Here is a 14,877-nt window from a genome sequence, read left to right as displayed (position 1 = left end):
CAGCAGGGCGCGGCCAATCACCTCGGCCGACACTACGGAGTTCATTATCCCAACCAGCAACGTCCCTCCAATCACAGGCGGCCGATCCCCTGCATGCAGCCGACGGTTCTGCAGGGAGGTGCTGATGGCAACCTCCAGCGAGCCTCCTAGCTCACAGAATCCTGCCTGCACTGCAGCCGCGCAGGAGCCCCACTTCCTCCTCTCCGCCTGCTTGTTTCCCGGACAACGTTCACCATCAAGGTTAACCTCATCAAGAGACCCTGGCAACACTTCCTAGCACATCTAGCAACACTCTTCTTTGCTCCATTATCGCATTCTCTCCAACTGTGCGGAACACAATGCACGCCAGACCAGCTACTCATTCTCCCATCTTCCTCTACACCATGAGCTGCTTGGGGACGGGGACCAAGTCGCACATCTTTCTACCTCAAGGACCCAGAACCAGGCACAGATGAAGTCTGTAGACTGGACTGAGTTGATGATCATGAATAAAAGGGAATTAATCTTTGGTCATCTGTTTCTTAATTTACTAGCTGACAAACGCAGTGACCAGTATCCCTCACAAAAGTAACCCTTTGATACGGTGTTCACAGCCATTATTTTAAAAACACAAACATTGGGGGTGCCTGGGTGGCACAGTCAGTTGAGCATCCTGACTCTTGGTTTCCGTTCAGGTGGTGATCTCAGAGTCATGAGATCTAGCCCTGCAACAGGCTCTGTGCTGGGTGCGGAGTGAGGCTTGGGACTCTCTCTCCCTCTGCCCGTCCCTGCCCAAAATAAATAAATAAATAAATCTTAAAACACACACACACACACACACACACACAAGCATGAGACAAGTTTCAAAACATGTGTTGGAGAGAGTGGAGGGAAACCTGCACCCTCACACTCTGCTATGAGAGCGTATTTCAGTACAACCTCTCCAAAGTGTCAGTCAGTCCCGGCTTTCCAACATGTTAAAAGCACAAAGCCTTTGACACAGCAATTCCACTTTTAGCAATTTATCCTGCAGATATATTTGCACACGTGGGAAATCACATATACATTTATATGATACATATGTGATAAAATATAAGGATATTACATTTTATCAAGCAGCCTTGCTTATAATAGTGCAAGTCTGAAAACAACTTCAAGCCCTTTACAAGAGAAGTGGGGAAGAGTCTGGCACACCCATACAGTGGAACCCTAGAATGAGGCATCTCTATCTACTGTTATGGAATGACTTGAAAATATCTTTTTAAGGATGCCTGGGTGGCTCAGTCGTTAAGCGTCTGCCTTCGGCTCAGGTCATGATCCCAGGGTCCTGGGATCGAGTCCCGCATCTGGCCCCCTCCTCGGCAGGGAGTCTGCTTCTCCCTCTGCCTGCCGCTCCCCCTGCTTATGCATGCACTCTCTCTCTCTCTCACAAATAAATAAAATCTTTAAAAATATATGTATATCTTTTTAAATGAGAAAAGCAAGGTGCAGAAGAAAGGGGACAACATGCTGCCATTGATTTCTCAGTGCGTATGTGACAGATATCTCTGGAAAGACACACTAAAAATTGAAGAGATGGTTTGGGGCCCTTGGCAGTTTGAGGGGAGAAAGGCAGGTGGGAGATTTATTTTCAATGAATAGCCTTAGATCTTGTGAAACTGAATCATGCGCATGTATGACCAGGGACGCATACATATGTACATACATACACTTACTTAAAAAGAAAACATGAGAAGTGAAAGCAAGATGGCCAAGTTTGGTCTGAAAGCTGAGGGGCCAGTGTCAGTTGCCCTCTCACTGGACAAAGAATGACCTCATCTCGAAGCAGTTCTGTGCGTTGACTAGATGTATAGTCTTTAGAGTCGGAGCCCAGGTTTAAATCCTGGCCATCACTTACTCGTTTTGTGAATGATCTTGATCAAGTTACTTTAGTTCTCTGTGCTTTAATATCTGTATGTGCAAAATGGGGATAGTAAAAGAACTGTATTGTTACTTCATAGAATTGGTTAAAGACTAAATTAGGTAATTCTCTCCCTCTGCCTCTTCCCGCACTGTCTCTCTCTCTAATAAATAAATAAATGTTAAGAAAAAGGAGAACAGTACATATTAGTTATTTTATTTTTTAAAAGGTTTTTATTTTTAAGTAATCTCTACACCCAACATAGGGCTTGAACTCACGATCCGGAGATCAAGAGTTGCATGCTCTACTGACTGAGCCAACCAGGCGCCCCCATACTAGCTATTTTATTACCATTATCTAGAAAATGATTGTGAGTTCATGCAATTAAGTAGTTTTAATACCAAAGAAGAGTCAGCCCAGAGCCCCAAACCCTAAACAAGTAATCCTTTCATGAAGATGGATCTTGTTTTTAGACCCTGAGGGTCTGGTGAATTGGGCACGGTGGTGTTTTGGGCTCCCATCTGCAAACACAAGAGAAATCCCTTAGGTAGTAGATTACTGGCGTTTCATTTAATGGACTCTTCCATCCCACAGAACTGAGTAAAATCTCGGGGGCTTCCAGCCAAGATGGAATAACAGGGACTGATTCCCCTTTCTGCCCATAGGGAACAAAAGACAGTGACTCCAGAGAGATCCACGCAAATGAGGCAGGCCCTGCAACTGCCCCAGCTCCCTGGCTGGTTTCTCCAGGCTACGGCACAGGGAGTGGGTACCCAGGCAGAGCCCAGCAGTCCCCTCATGCTGAAGGCAAGGGGCTTGGTGGGCCAGGGAGGCCAGGGCAGCCAGAGCAGGACCAACTACCAGGGAGGAAGGAACTGCACAGACAGCAAGCTCTGAGGAGCTGCTGACAGTGCCCTAGAATCATGATGCATGCATGTGAGGAAACTGCCCGATGGTGGCAAAACAACCATCCAAAGGCATCCTGTCCCCACCAGCCAGAGAGGAAAAACTTCATAATCTAGGGAGGGTCAGGAAGGTTTGTAGAGGGCTTTGCCTCAGTAGTGGGGCAAAACTGGACCTAGGCTAAATGCTGTTCTGGCCCCACAAATAAAGCTTTAAGCAATAAGCCCTGAAAGGGTCAGATGGTTTCCAAATAACTGAATTCTAGAAAAAAGCTCAAGAATATTCATAGGAATATGAGAATATCTAGCACCCAGCAAGATAAAATCCAATAAAAAAAATTAACAGGAATGCAAAGAAGCAGGAAATGACCCATAATGAGGACAGAAATCAAGCAGCTGAAACTGACCCAGAAATGACGTGCATTGGATGCCTGGGTGGGTCAGCCGGTTAAGCATCTGCCTTTGTTTGGCTCAGGTCATGATCCCAGGGTCCTGGGATTAAGTCCTGCAACAGGCTCCTTGCTCAGCTCCCCCGGCTTGTGTTCTCTCTCTCTGACAAATACATAAATAAAATCGTGTAAAAAAAAAAAAAAGGAAATGACATGTATGATAGAATATAAAAGTCATAATGGTATTCCACATGCTCAAGAGCTAACAGAAAGCTCTAACACGTTAAATAGACACACTGAAGATACTCTAGATGAAAATTACGATGTCTGAGATGAAAAACACACTGGCAGACTAGACAATGCAAAAGGAAAAAATTGATGAACTTGAAGACAAAGCAATAGAAACTTTCCAAAATGAATGAGAGAAAAAACAAAGCAAAATAATGAACAGAGCATTAGTGAGCTGTGGGACAACCACTAACACGTTAATACGAACTAGAGCTCATGAAGGTAGGGACAGAAAAAACATTTAAAGACATAATAGCTAGATTCCCCCCCCCCCCAAATTCATTAAAAACTACAAATCCACAGATCCAAGAAACTCAACAAACCCCAAGCATAAGAAATATAAAACAAACTACATCAAGTTAAATTTCCGAAAACCAGGGATAAAGAGGAATATCTTAAAATCAGGTAGAGAAAAAAGACCCAATACATTCAGAGGAACAAAGATAAGAATGACAGGGGACTTCCCATCAGAAACTGTTACCCCAGAAAAACACCTTCCACAAGAAAGGCAAAATAAAAACTTTTCAGGCTTATGAAAGCTGAAATTATTTATCACCAGCAGATTTGCATTACAAGAAATGCTAAAGGAGTCCTTCAGGTAGAAGGAAAATCTAGATTTACACAAGGAATGATGAGCACCAGAGATGGTAACTGTGTAGGTAAATATAAAGGACTTTTTTCTTGTTATTTAAATCTCTTTAAAAGATAATTAAAGCAAAACAATGTATTGTGGGTTTATGACATATGTAGAAGTAAAAATGTATGAGAACTATAGCACAAAAGCTGGGAAAGTATGAGAGTACGAAAGCCATACGAAAGTACAGTTGGGGGGCACTTGGGTGGCTCAGATGGTTAAGTGTCTGCCTTCCACTCAGGTCATGATCCTAGGGTCCTGGGATCAAGTCCCGTATTGGGCTCCTTGCTCAGCAGGGAGCCTGCTTCTCCCTCTGCCTGCCATTCCCCCTGCTTGTGCTCTCTCTGACAAATAAAAGCTTAAAAAAAAAAGACAGGGAGAGAATAGAAACGAAAGTACAGTTGGGGGGTGCCTTGGTGGCTCAGAAGGTGGAAGCGTCTGCCTTCGGCTCAGGTCATGATCTCCAGGTCCTGGGATGAACTCCATGTGGGGCTCCCAGTTCAGCAGGGAGTCTGCTTCTCCCTCTGCCTCTCTCCCCTGCTCCTGCTCTCTGTCTCTCTCTCTCAAATGAATAAATAAAATCTTTAAAAATATTTTAAAAAGAAAGTACAGTTGGTCCTTGAACAATGCAGAAGGTTGAGGCACCAACCTCTAACAGTCAAAAATCCACTTTTGATTCCCCAAAACTTAATAGCCTACTGCTGACCAGAAGCTTTACCGGTAACATCAACAGTTGATCAACACATATTTTGGATGATATATGTATCATATACTGTAGTGTTACAATAAAGCTAGAGAAAAGCAAATGTTATTAAGAAAATCACAGGGGGGTGCCTGGGTGGCTCAGATGGCTGGGCATCTGCCTTTGGCTCCGTGTAGCGATCTCTGGGTCCTGGGATTGAGCCCCACACTGGGCTCCTGGCTGGCTCAGCAGGGAGCCTGCTTCTCCCTCTCCCTCTGCCTCTCCATGTGCTTGTGTGCTCTCTCTCAAATGAATGAATAAAATCTTTAAAAAAAAGAAAAAAGAAACAAAAACGAAAACGAAAACCATAAGGAAGAGAATACATTTATAGTACCATACTGTATTTATTTTTTTCAAAAAAATCCACGTAGAACTGGACCTGCGCAATTCAAACCCATCTTGTTCAAGGGTCAACTGTATACTAAGATTCTTAAACTATTTAATATAGTACCAGTTAAGGTAGGCTGTGATAAGTTAAAGATTTGTGTGTGTGTGTGTATATATATATATATATATACACATATATATGTGTGTGTATATATATGTATTATAATCCCTAAAGCTACCATAGGAGAGAGAGAGAGAGGTGGCTTGCAAGCCAAGGAAAGAGACAAAATGGAATCATCATACTCAACTGACCCAAAAGAAGGCAGAAAGAAAGGGAACAGAGAATAGATGAGACACATAGAAAACAAACAGCCAATTAAAAAACAAATAGCAAGATGGTAGATTCAAACCTAACCATATCAGTAACAACAGTATAGATAAGTGGTCTAACATCCCATTTAAAAGGTAGAGAATGTCAGATTGGATTAAAAAGGTTAAGATCTAGCTCTATGTTGCCTATAAGAAACATATTTTAAATACAGAGGTACCAATAGGTTAAAAATAAAAGAAAGGACAAAGATATACCATATTCCTATTAATCCAAAGAAAAGTGGAGTGGCTATATGATATCAGACAAAGTAGATTTCAGAGCAAAGAATGTTATCACGGGCATTTCATAATGATAAAAGGGTCAATGCATCCAGAGGACATAACAATCCTAAATGTTTTCGTACCACACTACAGAGCCTTAAAAATACACAAAGCAAAACCAACAATCCTGCAAGGAAAAGGAGACAAATCCACAATTACAGTCAGGGATCCTAACGCCCTTCTCTGAATAACTGGTAGGACAAGAAGACAGAAAGTCACTAAGGACACAAAGACTTGGGCAACATCATCAACCACCTTGACCTACCTGGCAATTCTAAGGCGCTCTCTCCATGAGGACCAGAATGCGCATTTTTTTCAAGTACACACAGAACAGATTCTGGCTCCCAAAAGAAGTCTCACTAAATTTAAAAGGATTCAACGTGTGCAGAATCTGGTTTTTGACCACAATGGAATTAAATTAGAAATCAATGACAGAAAGATACCTGGAAAATAGTGAAATGTCTGGAAACTAAATAACCCAACTCTAAATAATCCATGCATCAAAGAAGAACTCAGAAGAGAAATTAGAAAGTATGTCGAATGGTGTGAAAGCAGAACGCATAAAAAGTTGTGGCTTGCAGCTGAAGCAGTACGTAGAAGGGAAAGCCGGTACTAGAAAAGACCTCAAATCTATGCCTTCAACTTCCCCCTCAAGAAAGGAGAAAAGAACAAAGTAAACCCAGACTAAGCAGAAGAAAGGAAATAAATGAGGCAAGGGAGTGACCAAGCCTTATTTATCTTAAAATCTGCACCGAAGACCAAGATCCACGAAAACTTGTTCAATTGCATACTTTGCCGATACTGTTATTTTGAAGCACCTTCTCTTGTATCTTTGATTTCCTTGTGGGTTAATGTAGTACCTCTCCTTCCTTACATCACACCATCACCTAAACCAGTGATTATCTGGGGGACCATTAGTTTCTTTTGCGTTACAAGCAATTCCTATAATGCAACTCTCCCACACTTTTTCTGGCTATGAAAGATTGCCCGTAGCCAGAGACCAGGAAGGCAAGGGTAACCCTCCTGTAGCTGTTGCTTGTACACATCAACAGAACCTGGTTAAGATAGGATAATGGCCAGCAGAAGTCACCCACTCTTCCAAGAATCCAGGAAACTGACTTGCTGGATCAAGCAGGATCTCTGGTCCTTTGCAGAGAAAACTCGAGATTCTAATGGAATGGCCGCCCAGCGGGAGCCCATTCCAAATTATCCTGAGGAATTGCCCAGGGTGCAAAAGCCCCAGGGCAGCGCACAGAAGGACAATTGGAAATTCCTGAGGAGTCTTATGACAACAAGGGAGAAAGATCTCCTGTGACTGACTCCAAGCCGATGATCCATGACTCATGTCTATCAGTCTAATTACCTACTACCTATCTTAGAATTATTACCGTTCAGAAGAGCTGTAGTCAAAGGGAAGACTATTAACGCTTCTTAAAAATAAATTATTTATTTATATATTTATATATTTATTGATTGATTGACTGACTGACTGCACAGGGGGTGGGGTAGAGGGAGAAGAATCTCAAGCAGACTCCAAGCTGAACGCCAAGCCCGATCTCGCAACCCTATCATGACCTGAGCCGAAACCAAGAGTTGGATGCTTAACTGACTGAGCCACCCAAGCACCCCAACACTTCTATTTTTAACTGAAAAATGATGCTAGATTTTCTTTGACAGAAAGCCAGACTGATCTGCTTTGAAATGAGGACTGGCTGGGCCAAGTAGGTTATATGGAGACAAGGAGACGGAGCCAGGCACATCAGTTGGCAGCAATGAAACCAAGGCATCGAAGATGACCATTCTACAATGATGAAGGTGAAATCCCCCAGTTTATTTCCATTTTAGGAAGTAGAACCAAAAAAAACCTAGCTTCAGTAAAAAGTCCCCAAAGGAAACTCCTCTGACTGTGGGAAAGAGAAGTGCACTTTGGAGAAAACTCTTGGGAGGGCTTCTGTCTACTCCTGGTGAACAGCCAGTCCCCATCAAAGCCCAGGTTCAAGGTCAATGCCTACTAAGATGTCTTTCTCTTTTCTCTAAAAGAAAGGTAGGAGCATACAAAATTAACCCAAGTGTGGGATTTTGAGATGCGACACGTAATTTAAAGGTCTGCAGAAGCACTACGCCATGTAGAAACATGGCATGATTTTTGTGTGTGTGCTTTTAGAAGCGCATGATTCTCCTTCAGACCAGACGGGTGCCTAGCGTTAAGGGGGAGGGAAAGAATGTGGTATTGAGGCCAGCAGGTAAAAACCCAATCACCTAAAATGATAACAAATTTCTCAACCAATCCAAAATTGACCAGGGGGAGCCAAATCCACTGGCACACATTGAGCCTACTTCTGCAGCCACTTTATCCTTATTCACACTTTCCCTTCTCCCCCTCGAAAAGGCAAGCCAGCAGATTTATTATTAAAGCAACACTAAATGTTTTCAGTTTCTTTTTTTTTAATGTTTTATTTATTTATTCATGAGAGTCAGAGAGAGAGAGAGAGAGAGAGGAAGAGGCAGAGGGAGAGGGAGAAGCAGGCTCCCCGCCTAGCAGGGAGCCTGATGCGGTACTGGATCCCAGGACCCTGGGATCATGACCTAAGCCGAAGGCAGACGCTTAACCATCTGAGCCACCCAGGCGCTCTGTTTTCAGTTTCTTAAAGCTGGTTTCAGGATCACAGTCTACAACTGAGATCAAACGAACAGTGCAAAAATAGCTCTCCCCTGCTGCTTGCTCTGTGCTGAGCGGACTGCAGAGAAGAGCCAGGACAGGGGTGTGAAACCCACCCCTCAGATGCCTTAGCAAAGCACATCAGAGCTGCTGAGGGTGTGAAGGGCAGCCCCGAGAACTGTGTGTGAGCATAACTGGTTTATATCAAGGTAGTTCTTAGAAACAATTCCGAAAGGGCATTTTTTTTTTTTAGCTATAGATTTATTAGATGCTATCTTTACTCCTTATGCAGGTTAAAGAAGGGCCTCCAGCAAAAGAATATACCCCCGATGTGATTGAAAAAAGGAAAGTTAACTGTGTCCATAAATGCGTCGCTACGGGGTGCTCCAGGGGCCTTACCTTCCCCCCTCTAGTGCATCTGCAGGACCCTGGACAAGTCGTTTTAGCCTCTCTGGGCTGCCAAGCGGGCAGAGTGAACTGGACAAACCTTGGAAATCTTTCCAGTTCTAACATCATATAAATGCAGACTCAGCCTCGAGGCGGTAACCAAAAAAATGACAGCAGCAGCGTTTTGCATATGCGGGACGGGAAAAGGCCAACAGCTGAATGAAGGTGGGTGCTGTGGCTGGCGGGTTTTAACCCATAGCACTATTCAATTGTGCCACACCTATAGTCAAGATTGCAGTCTGTGCTCCTAAACTCTCCTCTGCCCGCCCCCCCTTTTTCACCACTGGCATTTCAGTGGTTTTTTTGGAGAGTTTTCCCACACAATATAGGTGGTCTTCTTTTTTTCTTTTTAAGATTTTTTTTATTTATTTATTTGAGACAGAGAGAATGAGAGAGAGAGCACATGAGAGGGGGGAGGGTCAGAGGCAGAAGCAGGCTCCCTGCTGAGCAGGGAGCCCGATGCGGGACTCGATCCAGGGACTCCAGGATCACAACCTGAGCCGAAGGCAGTCGCTTAACCAACTGAGCCACCCAGGCGCCCTATAGGTGGTTTTCTTTGTGTTTTGGTAAGAGTCACATCAGACTCCAGCCGAGGAGGGATGGCTGGAGGAGAGAAGGCACGAGGCCAGGGTTGACAGTAAGAGCTAGAAAGGCTTTACAAAGCAACATCAGGAACAGGGACAGCCACCATCTCCAGTTTACCCTTTGGCCCTAGAAAATGAGTCATGACTCCACCTCCTTTCCAAGCTTCCTGGCCTAGAGTTTAAAGCAGATAAGAAGCTCCTTGGGCTCTACCTTTGTTGTTCATTTATTTACTTTAAAGGAAGGTGCACCTTTAAGACAACTTTGTTTTTGTTTTTGTTTTAGGTATTGTGTTGAGTCTTTTATATCCCATATTTGGGAAGGGTGTGCCTATCATTTGAGTCACTGCTTCCTGAGCCCCATCAGGGGTCCTAAAATGCTGAGCTGGTGTTATACACATGTAAGTCAATGTCATAAACTGTGAAAATAAAAGTTGCAAAGTCTTGAGGGCTGGTGAAGTATCTACAGCCATAGAAGCAAGGAGGCAGGGTATGCTGAGCTAAATCGGGCAGAGTCAAAATCCTGGGCTCGGCTACTGCCTTTGCCTCCAGCTAGCCTGACTTCTGGGTCTCAGTTGCGCTTCTGCAAAATAACGAGGCTGGTGAGCTCATCTCCGAAGGTTTGAAGTCAGCTCCACTTGAAGCTTCCATTTTCACAACTTCAAAGTGAGCTTCAGATTTGAGAAAAGGCCATCCATGGCTCACGAAATGGGCAACAGGCTTGTGAGAGCCCGTAAGGGCCTGGTTCCGTCCAGGGAAACATTTGGGCCAAAGACATCCTTTTTTTTTTTAGGTTGAGGGACAAGCTGACTCCGGGCTGAGCACAGAGCCCGGGGCGGGGAGCCGGTGGCCTCGATCCCATGACCCTGAGATCATGACCTGAGCCCAAGTCGGACAATTAACTAACTGAGCCGCCCAGGCGCTCCGGGCCAAAGACATCCTCTGGTGTAGAGTGACTACTCCTTCAGTAACTTTTTAGAGATCTCCTGCTAACAGGGTTTCTTTATTTCCATCTTCCTAATGTCTGTAGGGCACAGACTTTCCACAACCTAAACTTGTCCTCCCAAACTGCCGAAGGCCCTCCCAGCTGACAGGAGACTGCCCTACCTGGGTGCTACACAACCTTTACCACCCAGGCCCGCCCGACATTCTCCTTCCTTCTGTTCCACTCTTCACCCAAACCATCTGGGGAAAAACTGTAGATGATTAGAACCAATTCTGGGCATCTTATTTCGAAGACTCCGTGGGCGTAAAAGTCACTTTGTGTTGAACACCTAGGTGTCAGACACTGTGCTAGGCTCTTTATATACTTTGTCTAATTTAATCCCACAGCCACCTTAGGAAGCAGTTATTCATACCGCCATGTTTCTGATAAGGAAACTAAGGTGTGGAGAGGTTGAGTAACGTGCTCAAGGTCACATGGCTGGCAAGCAGCAGAAATAGTATTGGAACCCAGGTTTATACCACAGATCCTGTACTGGGGTTTTTGTTGTCGTTTTTAAGTTAATTTATTTATTTAAGTAATCTCTGCACTCAACAGGGGGCTCCAACTCATGAGCCCAAGGTCAAGAGTCGCATGCTCTTCTGACTGAGCCAACCAGGAGCCCCTGTATTGGGTTTTTGAAAACGGTTTTGTTGAGATAAAATCCACACCCATAAAAATCACCCATTTATACAACTCAATGGCTTTTAGTATACTCACAGATATATGCGACCATCACCATGGTCAACTGTAGAACATTTTCTCACCTCAAAGAGAAACCCCAAGCCCTTCAGTTATCATCTTCCTATCTCCTACCCTCCCCTCCCAGGCCCAAGCAACCAACCACTAGTCTACTTTGTCTTTACAGCTTTCCCTATTCTGGACTTCCACATAAATGGATCATGTGATACTTGGTCTTTGTGACTGACTTCTTTGACTTAGTGTAATGTTTCCAAGGGAAGTCTATACTCCCTGGACATCCTGCCTCAGATGAGGGACCCCAAAAGGTATGGACAGCATATCATGGGAGAAATGCATGATGAAACCTGTTTTGAGCAGCAGCAGAGATTATATGAAGCTAAGATAGCAGTTTTCAGATACTGTCTGACATAAGAAAGAGCTCACAATGACCCCAACTAGGTCCACAATGGAATGGTCTGTGAAGGATGCCACAGGAGGAAAGCTCCCCACGCTAGGTGTGAGGCTGGCCTATGACGGTCGCTGACCCTTGCAAGACTAAATTCTTTGATTCTGCCAAGTTCACATTAGTATAAGAAGAAATGGTTAAAAATGAAAAGTCTGCCCAGACTTAGTTTAACGAGACTAGTCCTATATGGATAAGGACAGTTTTGTTCATTAGATTTATCCTGGGGCTGTACTCAGCAGGACTAGAAATGAATACCAGCAAATTTTTGTTTCTCTCAATCCCCTGCGATTTCTGTGAGGCTTCAACAATTAATGACTCCTTTAACATCAAAGGAATCCATCCAGCTGAAGCTCCAGATCAGGCCCACTCTGGTACATTCCCACTTACCATTTCGTCTTAGGATCGGGGAACCTGATTCCACCTTTCCAAATACCAATTAATTTTTTTTTTAAAGATTTTATTTATTTATTTGAGAGAGAGAATGAGAGACAGAGAGCACGAGAAGGAAGAGGGCAGAGGGAGAAGCAGAACCCCTGCTGAGCAGGGAGCCCAACGTGGGACTCGATCCCGGGACTCCAGGATCACGACCTGAGCCGAAGGCAGTCGCCCAAGCAACTGAGCCACCCAGGCGCCCCCAAATACCAATTAATTTAAAAAACCCTTCTAGCTGACTTGACAATTCTTCAAGCCAGGGACCAATTTCGCAACAATAAAATACTATTAGTTTAATATATGAATTCAATCCAATCTGCGAATAGCATTTTTCTTTTTTCTAATAGGCCATTATATTTTACCAAATGTTGTCTATCCCTTTTCTACGAAAAGGCTCTTTGTTCTGCAGATAATCTTACCTAAGTCTGGCTATTTAGGTAAGCACCTTCCCCCCAAATGGCCAGACATTTAAAAAGGATAGAGTTCAACAGCACTGTCTGATTAAGCAATACCAACTTGACATTAATGATCTTCTATTCTATTCAGTTATTTCAAGTTAACAGAGATTGCCTCACGTATAGGCCAAGGAGAATAAGGGCAGGGCAGATTCTCGTTCTTTGATAAGATAATCTCCAGATAATCTTGAAATCTATTTTGGGAATAACAGATGTGGTTCTAACTGGATCTTTCTCAAGTTCTTCCCAAAGCCCAGGCTGGAACTCTGCGTGTCCCTCGGAAACTATACAACTGGTGTAGGTATAGAGTGGAGCAGGAATCAGTTCTGGTTGCTCCTCTGGTGTAATTCCTTAGTGGCCAAATGAGTTTTGAGGCTGTTTTACTGTCTTTCTGGACCTCTGCTCCTTCCTCCGTAAAATGGGGGTGAAAAAGGTCCTGCTTCCTTCACAAAGTTATTGTGGAGCTCAAATTCAATGGCACAGGTGCATGTCTTTGAAGGAGCAAACTCGACCGTCTTCTAGAATCCTCACCTGCATTAAACACCAGTCCTGTAAGAGGGCCCATGAGCCTCAGCTAAAAGGACAACTGTTCACATGTCATACAGCTGTGTTCTTTCTCTAATTGGCCGCCCGAGTTCTAGCCTAGGTTTTAAATCTGTTTTAAAACAAAGATTGGGGCGCCTGGGTGGCTCAATTGGTTAAGCGACTGCTTTCGGCTCAGGTCATGATCCTGGAGTCCCTGAATCGAGTCCCGCATTGGGCTCCCTGCTCGGCAGGGAGTCTGCTTTGCCCTCTGACCCTATCCCCTCTCATGTGTTCTGTCTCATTCTCTCTCTCTCAAATAAATAAATAAAATCTTAAAAAAATAAAATAAAACAAAGATTGAGTTTGGTCACATGAAACTGCCTTAAATAGTCAATCTATAATTAGCTCCAGCTGAAGCTTCAACTCCCAAAGTCACCACCGGTATAGTCATCTCTTTTCTTTCTTTAATAAGCCCTGCCCCTCTTTTGTCCCAGGACGGGCTTCTGGCTCACGTGCCCTTCACAAAGAAAATTTCCCTGACTGGCTGCCTTGGGTTTCTCTGCCCACTTCCATTTTAAGTAAATTTTCCTCAACTGTCCCAATTTCTTCCAAAAGAAAGGCAGGTGCCCTAAACTGCTGGTTCGTGTCTAAAGAAAACCTGCCTTGACCTGTTGTAGGCCAGCCAGAGGATTTGTGTGGTCACATGGCCTGGGTTCACACCACCCACCGATAAGCACTCACAGTGGGTTCCTGCGCAAACCCTAGCATCTCGGATTGGTCCTCTGGGTCTCAGGAAGCAGCTACCAAAGTGTGATGTTGTGTTTTTCAATGCCTATTCCCACAGCAGATGACCCATTTCAAACCGAAGGGCCCCCACATTCCCTTTTGGCTTTGTTAGTTCTGCCAAACTGTAGCACTGCTTTTTCTGTGTGTAGCTAATACTGATAGAATTTCAACAGGAAGTGGTATGGGGGGTTCATGAGGGAGGGTGTCTTCCTGTGGCCCAGTTATTTACAAAAGGCAGGTTCACTAATACTTCAACGACATTTGCCACAGGACTAGCTTGTTTATAAATGAATAAAATGGATCATCCCCAATTTCTCTCAAGCTGTACAATAATTTAACTTCTTTTTAAAAGCCGAGTTGTAGAAATCAAATCCACACTAACTCCACACACCAAAAGAATGATAAAGAATTGTTTCATATCACAGAACTGAGATCAGTCACAGAGTCAAGGATTTTAGAGCCAATGTGACCCCAAGGGGCAAAGCTCCCTTTGGTTAATTAAACAACTTCCTTTTAACACTGGAAAGAAAAATGATCACTTTCTCCTTATTTGCCCTTACAGATTTACTGCAAAAAAAAAAAAAAAAGGATGAGCATCAATATCAGATGTTATCATGAATCACAGTTGAGGCACAAAGCATGTATAAATACTGAATAACACCTGCAGCCAAATGCCCTTGATGTGTCTGGCAGCATATGTCAAGTGGGTGGGTTCACAAAAGCAGAAAGGCTCACCTAGGCTCACACTTCACTGAGCCCCTAAAGCACAGACCCTCTGAATTTAGCCATCTTATCTTTCCAGGCAACTTATTCATCAGATATGTATGGAAAAAGATCTAGGGGTGCCTGGGTGGCTCAGACAGTTAAGTGTCTGCCTTCCACTCAGGTCATGATCTCTGGGTCCTAGGATAGAGCCCTACCTTGGGCTCCCTGCTCAGCCGGGAGTCTGCTTCTCCCTCTGCCTCTCCCCCCTGCTCGTGCTCTCTCTCTCAGATGAATAATAAAATCTTTAAAAAGAATATCTAGCTCACAACACTTATTTTGTGTAAAA

At 44.0% G+C, this 14,877-nt stretch overlaps 1 protein-coding gene across 2 annotated transcripts in view; it reads right to left on the bottom strand.

Moving 5' to 3' along the window:
- The window catches only part of SLC25A25 (solute carrier family 25 member 25), a 35,125-nt gene that overhangs the window by 18,679 nt on the left and 1,569 nt on the right, over window positions 1-14,877 (bottom strand). The window lies entirely within an intron of this gene.

This window comes from Neomonachus schauinslandi, chromosome 13, assembly GCF_002201575.2.
Source record: "Neomonachus schauinslandi chromosome 13, ASM220157v2, whole genome shotgun sequence".
Classification (NCBI taxonomy): domain Eukaryota; kingdom Metazoa; phylum Chordata; class Mammalia; order Carnivora; family Phocidae; genus Neomonachus; species Neomonachus schauinslandi.
This window is presented reverse-complemented; position numbering and strand designations above follow the sequence as displayed.